Genomic DNA, 16,817 nt, shown 5'->3' with positions numbered 1-16,817 from the left:
ACTTCCTCTATTTTGTATGTGGGACACTGCCACAGCATGGCTGCCAGCGAGTGGTGTATGTCTATGTCTGGGAACCAAGCCCAGGCAGCTGAAGCAGAACACACGAATTTAACCACTAGGCCACAGGGCTGACCACTATTAACTCTTGTTTTTGAGTATTTAGGGGTAGTTAATTACATGTGAATTTCTATTTGGAATTTTAAAGAACTTCACAAGTGATGATATTAAATAGTTTTACTAATTTTAAAAATGGAAATTGGATAAGAGTGGATCTGTGTTCTGTCTGTGTCACCATCTGTGTGCTCTTCTCTGTCTGTGATGACTTATTGTCACCAGTAGAATCTCGGTGCTGAAGAAAACCTAGGATAAAAGGTAATTGCCATAAGAAGGAGTTATTCAGGCAATCCTTCCTGAACGATATAATGAGTTGGGTCTGCAAGAAAATGATGAAGACAAAGGGGAGAGAATCTACTAATATACTTTTCATACTCCTGAAAAACCTACTGAGACTTTTACTTTCATTTATTTTCGCCTTGCTGTGTGACTTTGGGCAATGTAATTAACACCTTTAATCAGCAATTTTCTCATCTGTAAAATGGAAGTAATAATAGTATTTACCTCTAATGAAATCTCGAGAACTAAAAGAAATATTGCTTGTAAAATGCTTAATACAAGGCTTGGCAAAAAGTGCTCCGATAGTTGTTATGGCCCATGAATGAACTCTTGAGTTCAGCCAGCAGTCACTTAAAAAAAAATAAGCTAAATATAATATGATGTGATAAGTATTACAGAAGCCATTTGGGGTAGTAAGCAGTCAGTAGCCACTTTACATATTGACCATGATCTGCTTTCTGAGGCAGCCAGGTGTATAACCTCTCATCTTGTGCTTTTTATCAAATTGGCGCCCACACATCCTAATAATGCAGAAGTATCAGGAGCAGAATAACAGAGGAAAATTGTAGATGGGGAAGTGAAGTCAGTAAGAAAAAGTGCAAACACAGACAAAAGCCAAGGGAGTAGTGTGTTCTCTGTGTGGCAGCTTTTCAAGCACAGTGTCTAGCAAAGGAAGACCTGAAAGAATAAATTCTCCTTTCCACGATCAGATCATCAGCCCTGGAAATAGGCGCTCTTTCCTCACTCTAGCGGAATCGTCATTAGACCAGAGTAACTTCATTTGCATTTGCTTCCCTCAATGTGTCTTTCAGCTTAAAGTCTAAAATATAGTAGATTGAAAAGAACCAATAAAAATTAGCCACCCAGTCTTTGAGAAGCATCAATCAGCCTAAAAGGAGGAAAAAACTACATGATATTGAAAAAGATTCTGCTAAATTATTTTGGCTCAAGATGAACAAGAAAAGCATAATTTTGAACAATACTTTGTTATAGGAAACAGATAAAAATTAGGATTGCCTGTTTTTTCTTTTCAATATATTGAATTAATTATCTATTTTATTACATAAGAGATGAAAGATGAGATGATGACATAATTGAATGTAGAGTGAAATATGGTCAAGGGAAAGTGAGATGCATGAAACAAAGTTATTTAAAGAAAACAAAATAATGGAGAACAATTAATATCTGCATTATAAGCAGGAAGGGAGAAATCAAAACTCTAAATAATCAGCAAAGTAATGTGGAAAACAAATTTGACATGTTCTCCCATAAAGATAAGTAATAGGATAAAGACACGTCAATGATCAGAGAGAGAATGGAGGACTTCTATAAATCAATGATAAAAATACAAACATCCCAAAATTAAAGTGAGCAAAATAATGAAACAGTCACTTTACAAAAAAAAGATATCCAAACAGTCAATAAGCATATGAAAAGGTGCTCACTATCATCATTCATCCAGAAAATGCAGATTAAAACCACAAAGAGATCAAAGAGATACAACTACATACCTATTAGAATAATTAAAATTTAAAAAGACTGACCATACTAAATATTGGCAAGGATATGAAGCAAATGTAATTCTTGTACATTGCTGGAGAAAGTATAAAATGGTACCATTTTGTAAGACTATTTGGTATTTTCTAATAAACATAAAGATGCATATGACGTATACAACGTCCATGGCATAGCAATTCCACTGCTAGGTATTAAGATAAACTTTTTTATATGTCCACAAAAAGATGTACACAAGAATGTCATAGTGACTTTATTCATAATAGCCAAAGACTGAAACCATCCCAAATGTCTGTCAATAGAAAAATGGATATCTAAATTGTATTCATACAATGGAACAGCGCTTAGTAACTTAAAAAATAATAAGCTATACACACAACATGAATGAATCTTCCAAATATCATGTCAAATAAAACAAGGCAGAAACAAAAGAATAAATAATGTATGATTTCATATATATGAAGATCAAGAACAGACAAAACCAATCCACAGTGATAGAAGTCAAAATAACACTTACTTCTCTGGCTATGGTTGGGATTGACTGAGAAGGGTCATGAGGGAACTTTCAAGTATGATGGACATCTTCTATATTGTGATTTGGGTGGTTTCTACATGCTGAGCACAGTGCGATACAATAAAACCCACCAATTTTAAGTGTACAATTTGGTAAGTTTTGACAAACGTATTAGGTCATGTAACCATCACTACAATCACGATATAGAGCTATTCTGTTCCATATGGTAGCCAATAGCCACATATGGCTAGTGAGCCCTTGATGTTAAGATGTGCTGTAAGGGCCGGCTCCGTGGCTTAGCGGTTAAGTGTGCGCGCTCTGATGCTGGCGGCCCGGGTTCGGATCCCGGGAGCGCCCCGAGGCACCACTTCTCCGTCCAACGTGAGGCCGAGTCCCACGTACAGCAACTAGAAGGATGTGAACCTATGACATACAACCATCTACTGGGGCTTTGGGGGGAAAAAACTGAATAAATAAAATCTAAAAAAAAAAAAAAAAAAAGATGTGCTGTAAGTGTTAAATGCACTCTGGGTCTTACAGATTTAGTACAATAAAAAGAATGTAAAATACCCAACTTCTACACTGGTTACATGTCAAAATGATAATATGTTATATATATTGGATTACACAAAGTATATTATTAAAATTAATTTCACTTTTTTTTTAAATATAGCTATTACAAAATTTAGAATTACATGTGTGGCTTGCATCATAGTTCTAATGAGTAGTGTTGATGAGAACATTTATTGGAATTACAGATATGGTTTGTTTTAATCCACTACTATTTCCTCCTCCCATCCTCTGCGTTGTTGATCTCATATATTTTACTTCTACATATGTTGTAAATACTATAATACATTGTTATTATTTTTGCTATAAACAGGCAGCTATAGTTTAAGGAGAATTTAAAAAATAAGAAATGTCTTTTGCAGTTAACCACAGAATTTCCATTTTTGGTGCTCCAGATTTTCTTCTGCCAGGATAACTTTTGAAACAAATCTTGTTGTGCTGGTCTGCTGATGATAGATTGTCTCACCTTTTATTTGTCTGAATAGTCCTATTTTGCTTTCATTTTTTTAAAAAAAATTTTTTGTTGTATATAGAATCCAGGGTTGGCAGTTATTTCTTTCAGTCTGTAAAGATGTCACTCCGCTTTAATCTTTGTCCGTACTTATCTTTTTTCTCTGACTACTTTTAGATTTTCTCTTCATCACTGGTCTTGAGAAGTTTCATTTTAATCTACCATGGTATGGTTTTCTTCTGTTATTCTGCTTTGGGTTCTTAGAATTTCTAGGCTCTTTAGGTTTATAGTTTTCATAAAATTTTGAAAAAATTCAGTCATTTATTTTTCTTCAAATATTTTTTTTCTCTGCTTCCCTTTAATCTCCTGGGAATCAAATTATGAATATTATAGCACACTTGATGTTGTTCCCCGGGTCACTGATCTTCTAGTGGTTGTTGGTGGTTTTTCTGTTTTGTGTTTTTTTTTTAATCTTTCTTCTCTCTGTGCTTCAGTTTGGATTGTTTCTAATATTAGGTGTTTGTCTATTGATTTCTTCTTCAATATTTAATCGCTGTTCATGTCATCCATTTTTTTCACTGGCAGTATTGAATTTTATTTCCCTAGAATTTCTTTGTGTAGTTTTTGGATTACTCATTTCTCTTAGCAAGTTTCTATTTTTCCTCACATTTCTGAACATATGTAATGCATTTTTTTTTTTGGATCTCTGTTTTAACAATAAAGTTTTAATTAAAACTTACAATATCTTGAATGTATTATGCTAGACAAAAATAGTCAGACTGAGAAAGTCAAATATCATACGATTTCACTCAAAAGTGGAAGATAAAAACAAAAACACCAACAAACAAACACATAGATAATAGAGATTAGATTGGTGGTTACCAGAAGGGACAAGAGGAGGGCGGAAGGTGAAAGGGGTGAGTGGGCCCGTGTGTACGGTGAGGGATGGTAATAGTCTTTGGGTGGTGAACATGATGTAGTCTACATAGAAATCGAACTATAATAACGTACACCTGAAATTTATATAATATTATAAACCAATGTTATCTCAATAAAAATTTTTTTTAAAAATTTTTAAAAAGACTTACAATTTAAAAATTACTTCATCTATGTGATTTTTGGATCTGTTTGTATTGATTGAATTTTATTCTGATTATGGTTCATATTTTTCTCCTTAGCATTTCCGGTAATTTGGACGCCGGACACTACGAATCTTATATTTTTGAGTTGTTGGTGTTATTGCATTCACTTAAATACTGTTGGACTTTTTCTGATATATAGGTAAGTTACTTGGAATTAGTTTAATGCTTTCGAGCTTTGCTTTGCAGCCTTGTTAGGTCAGTACACAGCAGTCTTGAGAGTTAATTCAGCTGTACGGCTAAGGTGATGTTATCTGAGAACTCTACCTGATGCCTTATTTATTGAGATTTTTCTGTTTTGGTTGGTGATAATATGAACTTTTTCCAGCCCTGTGTGAGCCTCGGAAACTCTTCGGCCTCCTGTTTTCTGGTAGGTCTTTCCTTAGCCTTGTGTAGCTTCCTTTAATGCGTGCATTGATTAGTACTCAGCCAGATAGTTGAGGGGCTCTCCTGCAGATCTCCTCACCATTCCCTCTGTGCAAGAACCCCTCTCCGTTACTGTGCCACAGATTACAGCCACCGTGGCCTTCACACACTTGGATCTTTGTCTCCTCATATTAGCGACCACGGCGTTCTTTGTAGGCTTTCTCTTCCAGCCCCACCTCCCCGAAACCGCCTCTAGGCAGGACGCTGAGGAAACCAGAGGGCTCACCTCGCCTGTTTCCCTTCCCTTAGGCATCGCCATCCTGTGCTGCCTGTTGCCCCATATCTGAAAATGTTGTTCCTGATATTTTATCTAGTTTTCCCGTTGTTTGAGGCAGCGACTTAAATCTTTTTATTTCATACAGACCTTCAGTAAAAATTAATAATTTTCTTTTGATTGATTTGTTTTCATATTCAACAGACTGTAGAGTCAAATACTGTTGTTAAGAGGCCCAGAAACTCTTACTAATTGATGCAGAGAATGCAGGAAAAAAACATGCCCCAGAAAACTTTGTAAACATTGAGTAGAGCGCCATGAAACAAAATAAAAAGTTGAAAAATAGGCTGGGAAATATTTAAATATTTGCATGGAATATTTATCAGCTTGTCACTTGGCAAAATTTTGGATTCCATATTAAGAAGTGCTTTTTGAGAGCAGAGATCGTTAGGAAATAATGTAGGTTACTAAGGTAAGTTGTGCTAATGTTATTTTTCCCCTAGAAATCATTAAAGTAAGGAAGAAAGTTTTCTTCCATAAGTGCTTTAAAGAAAGTTCTCTGGAAGAATAAGGCTGAACAGGATGACTGAATTTTTCCAAGTTCTGTATTTTCGTAATGCGCTTCTCTCTCACTCATCTAAGGATGCTTAGCCCTCACTGTGCGTGGCTCACTAAGTAATCCAGTTACCATCTACACTTTGAGAATGAGAAATAATGACACGTTCTACCTACCCTTCTTCTTCTCTAAGATCTCCTGTTCATCACGATCATCTTAATGAAAAAATAACTTATTTATTAAGGTATAATATGATATAAAATTTAAGAGAACGTGAATATTCTACATGATTGAAACTTACTTCGCTATTTACCCACACTCTAAAATGTTGAGCAGTTGTATTTTGCATCTTTTCTCACCTTCTTACACAGAATACTATTTGATATTTGTGATATCAGACTTACCCATTTGTGAATACCAAAAAAGTGTATAATATTCTCATCTGTAGTATGTGGGGTTCTTGACTCCTTTCCAGATGGCTAATATTGCAGAAATTTGATTTCTGGATGTCAAATTACTGTCTAGGTGAATGCCTATGAAACTATATGCAATATTTTTATCAGAGGAACTAAAGATGCTATTAAAAGTCATATTCATTAATTTATGTGTTCAATAAATATTTATTGAGTACTTACTATGCTTCAGAGACTGTACATCTCAGTACATAATGATAAATATAAATGCCAATTATAAATACTGAGGCTTGGTTAACATTAACATCCTTCATTGCTTTCTGTAATGGGTCAGCTATGTTATATTTAATATGCGGTAGTAAAATTGAATTTTTAGTCAGGAACTCTTTTCCACTTTGATTTACCCTATTTAACTCTCCTAATCTCAAGTATAAATTATCAAAGTTCTTGAAGTACAGTCTGGGAAAGTTTTGAAAAATAAATTTAAAGGGTGATAGACTAGTTTTCCCAATATGGCTTTAAAAACTAAGCAAGATTAATCTGATTGCATTAGAGATGAAGCCCCACTTTCATTTTCATAAAGCTCTCACTTTGTGCTTGTTAGACAGTGTGTTTAAATCCTAACATCACGACTAGAGCAATATTAACAAATGAAGGTGGTTTTTATGCCTATGGTAATAGGGAAGAATCAGAGAGAAGCTTCCTTCAGCATACCATCTCCTACAGATGTGATCTGGTTTATGGTGGCTACTTGGCACTGCACATTTTTTACTGTCAAGTCCCGAAGAAACATCTCGACAGAGCATTTCTGTAAGTAGTTTCAGAGGATTATTTATGGCTCTGCAAGGATGCCAGATTGCCTCATTTTGAGACAATTAAAACAGGAATTTAGGCAGCCGTTATTTGCATTTTTAGGAGAAAAACTCATTAGCACAAGGCCAGGGGATCATTGTGGCCTGGAGAAGCTACCTTGAATAATAATCCTGGACCCCAGAAAACTCTAGCAAACAGAGCCAGGGACGCCTGTTAGAGCAGTCTGCATGTAGATGGGCACAGAAACAGAAGCCGAGAGTCTTTTAGGATGATAACTAATATATTTTTTATGAGGCAGACTGAAATGAGACTCCAGAGAGAGCGACAGAAAAGACTGATCAGAGAGAGTAAAATTGTTGACAAGAAGATTGGAAAATAGAATTCATTGTAGAACATATAAATCATACGGAAGCTTGCCACAGAGGCAGACTAAACTCCAGAAATCCACATTTTGCTAGAGGTCAGCTTAATGAATTATCAATGTGAATACTTAAGTTCTTTAATATTTTACCACATATAGGAGAAGGCCAGTTGTTGACTAGAAAGAAAATGTCACCTTTCTCAGGAGGTTCAACAACATATTAGGAAATGTCTGCACACAGATTTGGAAGAAAGAAACAAGAGGAATTCTTTCAAATATGCATTTTTTAAAAAATTAACAGTTCTTGGTCTCTGTGTTAGCAATTAACATACCAATTGACCCACTGCCACGGATGATATTGACACCAATATTCCTGCTTGTTGAAATAAAGATTTAACTAATGTTAGATGAAACACGATCAATGTATTTTAAGAGTCAAGGGCTATGTGTTCTAGCAGGAATAGATGTGGTGAGGGGGAAAGGGGAAGAGAAGAGACCATTTTTCTTCTTTTTAAAAAATTTCTCCTGTTCTTTGCCTAGCCACCTCTTCTCATATAAAGTTCCATGAATAAACTATTCTAAAATCCATTATGTTCAGGTACTATGCCACGTACTAGAAATACAAAGATATTAAAAATTTGGTCTTTTTCCTCAAAGAGCTCATAAATGAGGAAACAAGCAAACAGTGGGAATTGTTTGATAAGTACAATGTATGTCTTAGGTTTTTCTGCCAGCAGTGGAGAGGTGAAATATGAGGTTATAGCATCTTATTTCCTTCTTCTTGAGTTAGAATACTTGCTTAAAAAATTAGAATGCTACAAAAGTTCATCCCTTCAAGCCACCCAGCCTGAATACAAATGTAGTGAAGTTAAGCGTGAAAGTCTAGTGTTGTTTATTTATAACAACATTTGGGGGAAATGTGACAACTTACTAAGTTGTTTATTGTAAAGACTATAAATACTTTTAATTAGGAATATTTACTTAAATCTCATCTACTGTAACAGGTTCATTTCATGCTCTTCAAACTTCATTTTTTTTTAAAAAAGGCAAAACCAACCAACCAACTCCAATCAGATCACTTGACTGGAGTTGTAACTTTGACTCGAATAGGATTTTATAAATAGTTTTTATGGTGTTTTCATGGACCTTCAAGATTTTAATAACAAGTATATCAGTAGTGACAGAATATATATAATATTAGCTTTTGTATTTTGAAACAATGTAATATAAGCTACATATATATATATACATATATGTGTATATACACAATATATACTCGTATGTAAGTATACATGCATACTATATATATACACACCCATATTTATGAAATAGAAAGCTGGCTTAGAAAACTAATGAAGTTATTGCTTAATTTCTGTCCTTTCAATTCATTAAAAATGCTTGCTTTTGTATACTTTATACTGCTCCTAGGAAACTCTAAAGAACAAGCTTGTAAAATCTTACATGTATAATTTTATTCATAGAATTTACAAATCTAAAGTATCTTACTATAATTGTGGAATGGTCAATCAGTCCATAAATTTTTCATCATGTGGAAGCCTACGAATAAATATCAGTTGGATTGTGACTTGAATGGAAAATAAACACTTATTGCATTATACATTGCCTGACAAATACAATCTTCTCGCGTCTTTGTCGATATGAATGATTTTCCCTAATGTTTTGCGCCAATAATTGTGTTAAGGCTCATATTAAGATTTCCATACTGAGTTTCTCATTGTTAACATTTTTCTAGTATTTATATATTTCTATTACTTTGTTAATAGTAGTTCTGCATTTTTTATTCTACTTCTTGCAAACATATTTTACTCAATCTATGAGTCTCTGTCTTTTAAACGTGAATTTAGACCCGTTTTCATTAATGAAATGTTTAATAATTAATAAAATATCTGCAATTATTTTTGCCACATATATTATTTTTCAATTTTTCATGTTTTGTCATCATTCTCTCCTTTTCTTTGTTTGGATTTTTCAATTTTCTTTGTTTCATTCTTGGTCTTATAATGGTTTGTGAGATAGATATACCTACGTAGATATATAACTTTTAATTATTAGTCTTAGATTTTTTAACATGTATAGTAAAAATAAAATTAAAAAATTTTAAAAAGCACTAATCTTTTTTTCCACTGTCTCCTTCTGTCCCTCAGACCATCATCTTCTATTTAAAAAATAATTCTGGAATTTTAGTTATAGGCTTGTGTATATTTTTAAAAGAGACCACACATTCATACTTAACGTAAGTTTTATTGATTCTTTTGTGCTGAATTGTTTCTTTGTATTTTCTCTCTTGAGTATGTTCTCTTATAATTCTTACAGATTGGGTACATTTTTTTTTAATAAAATATGAGTTCTTGCATGTCCTCTCTCTTAAATGATAATGTGATTTGCTTAGGATTTTATGTTTAAGATCAGTTGCTCCTCAGAATTCTAAAGATGTATTTCTACAATCATCTTGCAGCAAAAACTGCCAAGAAGAAATCTGTTCTCAGTCATTTAATTCCTGTAATATGTCTTACATTTTAAAGTGATTTCTTTTTTAATTTTGAGGGTTCAGAAACATTACCATAATGATGTGTCTGGGGATGTATGTGCACGTGCATATGTGTATGTGCGTTTGTATGTCTATGTTTTTAAAATTCCTGCCTCTCAATACTTGGCAAGCATTTTCAATTTAGTATGCCCATTATTCTTCAATTATAGGTAATTTCATTCCATTTTTAAAGAACATTTGGCCCTTCATTTTATGTCTTCAAACTGTCTGTAATATATTTTAAAAATATATCTTATACTGCTGAGTCTCTCCTTTATGTTTTCTTTCTTTCTTTTTGTATTATCTTGTGGGAATATTCCTCTGTTCAACAATTTATCTCAATACTGTGGTCAATTATAATATTAAGTGTAGATTTTGAAATTTTTTATTTTTCATGATCAAATTTTAGATTTGTACAATCACTGCTGCTGATATATCTCTGGTGATAATGACAATCAAAAGTATTACTCTGTTTGCTCTATTAAGTCTATTTCCTCAGATGTTAGTTCTTTTATTCCTGTATTTTGTGCCTCTTTTTTATATTGTTGGTTTTCCTCAAATAGACTAGGATTCTTGGTCATGTGATCAGGATGTATTTGTGATACCTGCTTACACTACCTTGAAATGCTTGTTTTTGGCTTCCATAAAGTGGTGGTAACAATATGAAACGTCTCCATTTCACAGAGTTACTATTTGAAAGAAAAGAAAGTACACATTTTTAAATGCTTGGTACAATTAAAATAAACGTGCCTCAATAAGAAAATTAATTAATCCCTATCCAATTTGAAGACTAAATATAGGCCTGTTGTATTTCTTGGAGCAAAGCTCTTAGGCACATGATAATTGCTTCCTTAGAATTGGTGTAATTGGCTCCCCTTCCTTCCTGGTAAGGAAAAAAACACCATTACTTTTAGCTTTTGTATTATTATATGCCAACAAATGCATATTAAATTACTTTCCTATGTTGTTTTGAGTTCCATTCCTCATATGTCAGGTAATTCTTTGAATGTTCAATTTTTCAAAACATCAATATTGCTTAAGTTGTGATTTAAAACTTAGTAATAGTAATAAAATTGTATTCCTGAATATGACTTTGACCTACACTCATATAAAATTTATGTAGTCTAAAACAAAAAAGCCACCTATTTTGCTCTCTTTCTTCCCGTTTTTATCAATAAGACCATTCCCTTTAGAAATGGATTTGCATCTTTCATTTATGCTGAGATAAACATCATATGTTTCTAATAATTTTACTGGAATAAATATAAAGCTTCAAATATGAGGACCACCATTATGACCTTAAAGTCAGTGTTCAGAGACTATTTTATACAAAGAATAGACACACATTCACACAAAAAGATCTTTTTGTATTGCTTTGACCAATAGCCAAAAGAACTTGCATACTTCACTAAGTTTCAATTTTCATACAGGCACCACAATAATATCCATCATATCATACATCTTCACAAATAAATAGTAACAAAACAAAGTTTAGAATACATTATACAGCCTAAAATGGAAACTATATACAACTGGATTGGCTCTTAATACACTAAATATCTTTTTTGTTTCAGGAACACATTTATTAAGCAAAGAAACAAAATACCTGTTTGATGCTGGAGATACAAAATTTAAAAGGCAGAATCCCCGTCCTTAATAGGTTAACTATATGATAAATGTTGTGATTGATATGAAGATATCATGGAAGTATTTAGGAGAAATAGCGATCAAAACTGGGGAGGTCAGAGAAGGCTTTTGTAGGAAGAGAAACTTGAATTGATTCTTAAAATATCATTACGGGCTCTATATAAAATGAGATGGGATAGGAGATGTTGATTTTTTTTAATCCCTAAGGAGTCACTTAACCAATATTCCACAATTCTCCATGGCCTCCTACTCACTCTTCAATTTCTAACCTCAATTCTTTTAAAAACACTCTTCTGACTTCTTGATATCAACCACCAAACCAAACAACTCGTTGAATTCTGCTTGGTTTCTAGAGAAAGTACATTTTAATATTGGGGAGTGGTAGTATAAATTTACATATTTTGCCTTCTACACCAAGGTTGAGAAGATCCTATCAAGATGACTCCTGATGGACTGATCTCTGTCCAACACTCACCAGGACATGTGAGAACATGAATAGCAGTGGGGAAGGATACAACAGGAGCACTAAGTGCCAGGGACTCAGAACCCAGGGGGAACTGCAGGCTCAGGAAAGCAAGATCCAGAACCAAAGGAAAAAATCATGGAGCAAACGTTAATCAGCTCTCGTCATAGAGAAAAGGAACTTTTCTTTGGACTCATTTTATGGTCAGACTGTGTCTGAGTGGTGGAGGCCTTTGTGCCTGTGGCTCAAGAGAATTCTAACATAAGTGCTATAGGTGCTGTTGACGTAACATAAAATAGAACAGGCACAGGTTTTAAAATCAGGTTTCTAATAATGATTTTACCATTTATTAACTGTGTAAATTTAGAAAACTATTCGTCGAAACCAGCTTACTTTTTTTTCTAAAACAGGAAAGATATAACTAAGATATAAATAGATATAAATCTCATCGAATTGTTATGACAATTGAATGGAACATTGAAAGTAAAATATATAATTAGGGCTTAATGCATTCTTTTCCTTCTCTTCTGATAAATAATATATAGAACAAGGACTAGGTTTTTCAGGAGCCTTCTATAACCACTAGCAGCTGATTTATTCATGTGCTTAGCAACATTCAAAATGTTGTGTTAGAGAAGTAGAGAATGCAATACACATAGAATCTGGTTACAAAGAAACACTATTTGGAATAGATTGCTACATCATCCAGTAAGGTAATTCCTTCTTATTCCATCCCCAACTTTTGTAAGTTTCATGCTTGTGGTTAAGGGATAAGAAAGTGCTCTAGAGACAAGGAAAACCACTCAGCACAAGTAAAGAATGCCTGCCTCATCTCCCCCTTACCTGTACTCCTCAACTTGCTTGCACAACTCATGATGTATCTGTGGTTTCTGACCCTCTTTATTTCATAAATCTCAGCCCCTCATTCTCCCTGTTGCAGGCAGGAGAAAGATAAATTTTTGTTTAAATATCATCTTAGGTAAATTAGTGTGTATAGGCATGATTTGTATAATTACAGCAGTTAGTAATTAGTATAAATAGAGATCATGTCACAACTAGCAAACATAATTAAAGCACATAACAAGTCTAGAAAAACCTATATTTTTCTGCAGGAAACAAATGCATTAGATGAATTCCTAAATCAGTGTCAAGAATAAACTTGACATCAAACTTATTACACTTCATATCTAGGTAAAAATTATTAGTGCACAAGATTATTTCTTAGGGATATTTTTCTTTGTGTATTTTTTTTTCAATCAAGGAAAATAAAACGCAAAAAACAGAAACTTTTTCTCTTCTTTTCCTCTTGTTTCCCGTGAAGGAACTGTGTATCACTTACATTGTCTCTGCGAGGGAAGTTTTGTTTATGGCTTCATGCTTATTAGTGCCCTAATAGAAACTGTTTTTTTTGTGTTTATCATTTGCTACCTTATATTTCTATTTTTAATAAAAAGTGTGAATGACAAGTTTCTCCACCTAAACTACAAGCTCTTTAAGCACTTTTGAGTATAGAAGCCTTATACTTTTTACATTCCTCATGCTTACAGCCCCAAGTATGATGACTTCCAAACATCTAGTAGTTGCTGAGTCAGTTTTCTTGAAGGTAAGTAAAATGTTTACACAAGTAGTAATTATTTAAGTAAGTTTAATTTGTCTCAATAGATAAAATTGATATAATCAAAGGATAACAATTATCCATTCAGCATTTTAGAGTTTAGAAAATATTTGCTTTCAGTCTAGTTTTTTGGGTCTTTACAACATCCTCATGAGGCAGTTATTTATATACAGATGACCACAAAGACTCAAAGAAGTTAGAGACAATGTAAACTTAACAGCATGTCATTTGGAATGCAACTGGTAGAGGTACAAATTAAATCCAGGAACTTTAGCTGTTAAATACCTAAAAACCTGAATCAATTTAATTGCAGATTAATTGCATTTTCTGAAAACATCAAATTGCATTTATAGAAAAAAGTCTAACTAGCTTTCTGAATAATAGATATATCTTTGAAATAACACTTATTCAAGACAAATATATACATTTGATTCTCATTCACTGGAGTTTTGTTCTATAAAGTTGCTGCAAACACTGAATTAATAAATACTGAATCACGGCCCTTAGAAGAAATATAGAGTTAGATTCTGCAAGCCTTGGCCACAATATTTTTGAACACACAACTTTGTTTTATATGCATTTTGTTTAAAGACATCTTATTTAATACCTATTGATGAATCATTAACTTTGAACTCACAGTCAACAGCACTGTGACTCATGCTTGAATGAAGCTCATCTAACACATGTATTTTCTCAGTAAGGCACCTCGCAGCCTTTTGTAATTAGGAACAGTAGACAGCAATTCAGCACTCTGCTTTTAGGGGTCATTTTAAACAGCAACATCACTAACAAAAAGCACAAAAATATGCAAAACATGGCATTAAATAGCCCACGAATAGTACGCTTGTGTATAGTATGAGAGCTGTGAAATAAGAAGGCAAACTGTCTCGTTGTTCAATCTTAGCTGGGAAAGTGCGTGTTGGTTGACTCATACATCTCACCTCTCTGTACATATGCGTGTCTTCAAATTACTGTAGAAGTATCTTGACTATTGATTTTGGAATTACAAATAAATTTTATTCAACATGCAAATTTGCGAATACAGAATCCATGAATAATGAGGACCAACTGTATTAAAAATTCCCAAACAAGAAATATTGTGCTATGCATTAAAGGTATGAAGATGAATAAAATATTATTGCTGATTTTGAAAGGTTTACAGTCTGTCTGGGGAGATGGAATACCAACAGATAATGGCAATTCAATGTGATTGTGTTCTTATTGCTAGAGAATCACAAAGGAGAAAACATCTGGGTCCTTAGTTTGCATGTGACTATGTCTTTCATTCCTGTCTTTCAGTATTATACATTTGGAACAATGTGGTCAATTCCTACCACAATTCTTACCACTTTCAAATTATGAACCAGTTCTTCTTTGTTGATATGCAAGAAATCCCCAAAAGCACTGCCTCATTGTTCCTGTATATTTTTAGTGCTCAGCAAGGCAAATCAAGTCTTCATGGAAATTAGAATTTAGAAAAGTGAAACATTCCTTACATCTCTGTATTACATATCACCACTGAACTTTTTTTTCCACTGAACTAGTTTTATAAACTCTACTAGAATCCTCTCTCTCCATGGAAAGCAGTAGTACACTACCAGAATATTACTACTTCCCTTGTCTTCTTTGAGTCTCATCCAAATAAGGTCTATCTATTTCCATAAAGCCTAAAATTCCTCATCTACCTCAACTTCCCACTTGATTATATTTCTTTGAGTAACATAGTGCTTTTTTTTAAAAAATTATATTATTATGTTTCTGATCTGAGATCTAACCCCATAACTATCAATACAGTTTTTTGCTTGTATACCTGGAAATCTATAATATTAATTTTCTTTTCCAGTTTTCTTACCTGGGGTTGCCCACTGAAAAGTAAAGTGCAATTATTGTGCTATGCTACTTTTTTCCTATGACACACCTATTTTCCTCTAGGGTCTGTTTCATTTTTTGTTGTTGTTGTTGTTGTTTTTTAATTTTCTCTGAGAATTGTTTTTCCGTTTAACTCATCCTTCATATTTTCTACCCCATCTACAACACAACAACACCAACAGCCCTCACAACTATTTAAAACTCTACTGTCCACATAAATAAGACTCTTTCCCGACAATCTTCAGCAGAATTCTGTCTTTTGTTGGTAACCTCTCATTCATTTAACTTTGTCCTTAACACCAGGGCTTTAGATGGGAAAACATGGTTTAAACTCATTTGAATGTAACGAGGGGTTAACTTCTAAGTTCCTGCATGTTGCTTTGTTGTTTCAAAGCATCTTTTCTTCCTATTAATCAAGTTTAAATTTCACGATGGACCAGGGACCCCTTTTTGTCTGTCCCAGTTTTAAATTGCTTCTCATATGATTATTGTAGACTTATTTTTGTAGAAATCTCATATAGATTTATTTTTTTACAAAAATATACACATTTTTCTGTAGCTTCATTGAAATTAGTTCTTTATTTCCACTGTTCTAGCATAAAGCCTCTCTGAGTTTGCGTTCTCTGAATTTGGAATTAACTTTCAGCTATATTCGAAAAGGTATTTATTTTGGTGAACTTGAAATATGTGTTTACTTTCTGTTCTGGAACACTGAACCTCCAAAAGAACCTGCTATCCTATCCCCAAGACTGTATGTAACCTGCAGCTCTGAATGTTAGCCTCCTCATCTCCCTAACAGCGCTGTCATTTGATCCCATTTACTTGTTGAAATGGGATTAATTTTGGTTAGAACTGAAGTACTTTTAATGGATATTTATATAAATTTTCAATTCAGTTTGATCTCTTATGATCACCTCTGTGGCACAGAAAGAGACTATGCACTTTGGTGATGTTTGTTCTGTAAAACCTCAACAGGTTATTTACCAGTACTCCCTCATTTAGAAAACTGCAAATTGTTCTGGGATGTGTGGGCAGCAAAAAATATAATTAATATTTCATAGTTTTGTGTCATTAGAGGAAATAGAGGCTTTTGAAATATCATCTTGTTAATCAGTTGATCTTTCCCCTCAATAATTAGATCTTACAATTTACTTCTAAAATTACTGGAAATGGTATTTTCAGGTAATAAAAAGTAAAATTCATTTAATGAAAAAAATGACGTTTGAAAATAATAGATTTTTTTTATATTGAATTCAATTCTCACACCATGCTTAGTGGCTAATTCATTGCTACCATCATTTAAAATTTTG

This window comes from Ceratotherium simum, chromosome 9 (genome assembly GCF_057802395.1).
Source record: "Ceratotherium simum simum isolate JZ-2026a chromosome 9, ASM5780239v1, whole genome shotgun sequence".
Classification (NCBI taxonomy): domain Eukaryota; kingdom Metazoa; phylum Chordata; class Mammalia; order Perissodactyla; family Rhinocerotidae; genus Ceratotherium; species Ceratotherium simum.
The sequence above is the reverse complement of the archived record's forward strand: the minus strand, read 5'-3'. Positions refer to the sequence as shown.